The sequence below is a fragment of the Vigna unguiculata genome, chromosome 3, assembly GCF_037176805.1.
Source record: "Vigna unguiculata cultivar grain cowpea cultivar isolate G323 ecotype 2 chromosome 3, ASM3717680v1, whole genome shotgun sequence".
NCBI lineage: Eukaryota > Viridiplantae > Streptophyta > Magnoliopsida > Fabales > Fabaceae > Vigna > Vigna unguiculata.
Window position 1 is genome coordinate 30,853,532 of NC_140794.1, and position 4,400 is coordinate 30,857,931.

Genomic DNA, 4,400 nt, shown 5'->3' on the forward strand with positions numbered 1-4,400 from the left:
CTGAAGGAGAAAAAGGAAAAGAAAGAATAGAACAAGAAGTAATATAAACTGTAGAAGGAAGGGAAAATAAAGAAAAAGAAATGGAACTAAAGAAAGTTTATTCGTCAATGTTTTTTCTTCTACAGTTTGTGATGTGATTTTACAGGAACAAAAGGATAAGCATGTGAATGAAACACACAAACTTCCATGTTTAAAAAGGAAGCTTGTTCATAGTGCTTTATTATGCATTTGGTCCGTCGATAAGAAGCAAATTCGTCAAACACAATGCATGGAATTATTTATTGTTACACATCAAGGTGGGGTACTGTTGCCAAGAAATGTTATCGACGGATTGCAACCATTCACTACACCAAAAATGTCTATAGACAGCGCTTTTTTTGTTCATAGACTACGCTTTTTAGGCGCTTTCTATTGGAGCGATGTCTATTAATAGATAGCGCTTACAATAAAGCGCTATCTAATGACATTCAATACATATCACTTTTCCAAATAAATGCTCTCTATCTGCACATCACTAAACAACACTTCTTCAAATAAGTGCTCTCTATCTGCCCATCACTAGACAACACTTTTCCAAATAAACGCTCTCTATCTACACATCAATAGACAACACTTTGATCAACAAATGCTCTCTATTCGTTGCATTTTTTTTTATAATTTATTTTATATAATAAATGAAAAATAAAATAAATTACAAAAAAGAAAAATAAATCCCAAACCACGAACCCTAGAGATATAAAAAAAAGGCTAAAACTACCTTAGAGCTAACAATACTATCTACCCATCTTCTAGTCACTGTCGTCACACAGAGCACTAATTCACCACTTGGGTCCTACTATCTGCAATAAGAACATGGGCATTAATATTCAATTCCTAGTGCACAAGTGAAATTAGATACGAAATAGTACATGTGTGAGATCAAATTAGTAGAAGCTATGTCACATAACCTTGTAAGAAATTGTAGGTACAATTGCGGGTTGAAAGCACCTGGGGTGTTTGTCCGCTCACTTGATGAAAGATCAAACATCACAATCAAACATGTGCTCTTATCAAGGCCACACATCTTCCATGCTATATAAACAATTTAAGGACCTTTATGCAATACGATTGTAACGACCAAAATTCAGAGAAACCACATTTATTCAGTGTTAGTTTTGTTACTTTTGTTACTAAAAAGCAACACAGTTTCAAACGAAAGAATATCCAACCTTTTCCAAGGAAGTGCAAGGCTCGATCACTCCCTAAATTTTGATTTCCTCGGAGCAATTTATCTTTTGGGTTCCACTGAAACATAAATAAAGTTGGCAATGAGCACATCTGATAACTGATAAAGAAAAATTGTTTGAAGAAAATGAAATGAGGGAAAATGTTTGAAGAGAAAAATGAAAACACATTCACAAAAAGGAAAATGCCAGTATAACAGTTCAAATGAATGAATTCTCACTTGAAACAAAGACTAAGAGATTGTTCCCCATTCTCAAAACTTTTAGCCAAGACAACAAAACCACTGGTTGGTTCAACCGTAACTTTGATTTCTTTAACTCCAACCTTTTTATTTAAAGCATTCAGAATTCAACACATGATAGAATTAGATCCAAATTGTTTTTCAATGTAACATTCTCACAAAATTACAAACTCAAATTCATGCATACCCACTGCACAATATAAACAAGAACTTTCTTGTATACCCATAATAAAGTAAATAAAAAATTAAACAAAATAAAATTAAAAATATAACTAGATTTTCTCTTAATTAGAAAAATAAATGAAAACCATATTGAAATATAGCTTAACAAGTCATGCAGCCATGTGTTGCCAGTAACAGGAAATGAATTTAATTAGGACGTTAATTAGGAATTTAATTAGGAATATGTAATCAAATAAGCCTATAAAAAATTGTGCATAACCACATGAATCTACTTAGTCAATCAATGTAAAATAAGAATTAAGGCATTTGAAGGAATTAAATTAAAGAGACAAATCCTTATCAGATTTAGTATAATATAACTCCCAAATTGCAGGTTTCCCATCCTTGGAGGTAGTAACTCAGCTCGTTCATTCAAACACCAAATCATTAACATGGTCCCAATATATCTGCAGTATTAAAACTCAATCGTAATTAGGAATAAACTCATTCAAGTAATAGAAGGAAAAAAGAATGCTTTTGAAAAGCAATTATTGAGAGATAATAGTGGAAATGACAGAACCAGTTACCCCCAACGGAAAGTATTACATAAGTAAGGGAATAAAAAGAAAGATGAAAAGTTGCCAATGGCTGTAATTTCATAGAGAAATTAATACAAACTTACAATAGTATAATGAAAAATATTGTAAATTTTGAAAGAAAGTAAAACAACAAGCACACTTAATGTATCAAAATCTAAAATTAATTTTTAAGATTAAATTACAGTCATAGTTTCTGTAGCACCCTGATCTGTTCTACAAAGTCAAGGCATTACACAATGATATGCATGAATGCAACGAGAAAATCGTATAAAAATGTTGGAGAGGTAAGAAAGAATAACCTGAATAAGAATGCCATGTCCTCGGAAACAAAGGAAGTGGCAACGCTTAGAACGGGAATGTTAAAAATGTTAAAAAGCTTAGAAATTAGGTTAAAGATGGATACGGACCCGCAAAAGCTATTTTGACAGTTCCTAAGAAAGTAATCATAGTTAAGATAGAAGGGGATGAAAAAAAAAGTTGTGGAATAGAAATTGGGAGGGAAAGGTTCAAACCGAGTCGACCAATGTGTGTGGTTTCTATCAACTGCGATAAGGGATCAATTGCCTAACTGGCAAGGGTAGGCATAGACAGCAATAAAAGCACTCGTTTCACATCCACTTCCTAGGGTTTTTCATTTTGATTGAGCGGTAACTTACTATGAAAGAATTGAAGATGTAATTGTGATATTTGTTGTTCATGGAGACACATTCATTCAAAGGAAAACAATAGTGAACTTACACGAAGGGGTTGGGGTGAAGTTGATGATCCTCGTCAGCTTATTGTTGTTGTTCGGAGTTGAGGTGGTTGAGAGCGAGGGGAGAGGGCTTGGAGTGAAGGGTTACGGCGGAGGGCTAGACGAAAAGTTTTCTAGGAATTTTTTAATAACTAAGAGACAACACCTTTTTTAGTTAAACGTTGTCCGTTGATATCACAGTAAATAACGTTTAATTCTAAAAACGTTTTCTATTCATCTATATAAAAATGTTTATATTTTAAAAAATATAAATCAAATGTACATAGCATCTTTCGAACGAAGCGTTCTCTATATGTATATATTTTCATAGCGCTTATTTTATAAAGTGCTATCTTTTCATCCCATGGTTTAATTTATAGCGCTTAATTAAATAAGCGCTTTCTAAAGTGTGCTATCTATTGATAATTTTGGCGTAGTGATTGGAAAGTAACAAATATCAAGTTGAATTTGATCCTGGAAGAAGAGAATTAGTTTCAACTTGTGAAAAAAATAAAAGTCCTTCATAAGATCATAATAAACTTACATTAAAACTGGTGTCTTAAGATTCGGAAAAAATCTTCTCGAACAAGGAGGGTATGATGTGAATTGCATATGGGTCAAATGGAGGATGACTAATGCGCCGTGTTGATGCAGTTTCTTTTATTTAAATAAGGGCCCAATGCTTTCTAAAATTGGCTGACCAAATTGTGTTTGTGCTTAACAAATTAATGGGCTTTAGTTTTGCTTTATCTTCAAGTTGAAATAAGGGTCCATATGCCAACTTAAGAACCAACCTTTGGAAGATCAAGAGGACCTTTGCTCAAAGTTTGTGGATGACTTTTGGTAGCCTTAATTTCAGTTACAATCAACCATTAAGTAGCGAATCGTTATTAGCTTGAGTGGATCATTAATTAATAGCTTTAAGCGGGATGATATTGAAATTTATGAGTCTTTTGTAATTCTGATGGTTCAAGCTCCTATATAAGTTGAACCATTTTCATCAATGAAGGCAAGCTGAGTTTTATTCAGAAAATAAACGAGTTTTATCTCATCTATCTTAGGGAGAGTGATTCTCCTAAGTTCTTGAGTGATTCAAGAATCCATGACTTTAATCAAAGGTCCTTTATCCCTTTGTGTGTTTTAACTCTTAGGCTTATCTTCCATTCTTGGAAGTGTGATGTCTATCAATTTCCGTTCCATCTTCTTTTATGTTTCCATTTTCTCGTTTTAAATAATTTCTCAAATTTCTTGCTTGTTAGCATTCCAACAATGATAGATCAGTAAAACGAATTGAACCCTGTGGATTCACATGATTTGGTATTCAGAGCCTGGCTATCTAGATTTGGAATAGGAAAGGAAGTTTATTATACAAAGTGTTTAACCGAAGTCCATCCATGTTTAGTTGCATTCGATTACGGAAGCGAAAACAATGTTGTGAGGC

The 4,400-nt window shown here is 33.1% G+C and overlaps 1 long non-coding RNA gene across 4 annotated transcripts; it reads right to left on the bottom strand.

The window, feature by feature from the left end:
- Positions 1 to 251: 251 nt before the first annotated feature.
- Positions 252 to 3,152, bottom strand: LOC114177419 (uncharacterized). Of its 4 annotated transcripts, none has more exons than XR_014993633.1 (5): positions 2,965 to 3,146; positions 1,209 to 2,094; positions 948 to 1,092; positions 758 to 839; positions 252 to 592 (listed from the first exon to the last, which is right to left on the bottom strand). It is a non-coding gene; the product is annotated as an uncharacterized LOC114177419 (long non-coding RNA). The 4 variants fall into 4 exon arrangements; XR_014993634.1 differs by lacking the exon at positions 252 to 592 and adding an exon at positions 2,526 to 2,881 and having other exon boundaries at positions 614 to 839; positions 2,965 to 3,152; XR_014993635.1 differs by lacking the exon at positions 252 to 592 and having other exon boundaries at positions 614 to 839; positions 948 to 1,071.
- Positions 3,153 to 4,400: the final 1,248 nt, after the last annotated feature.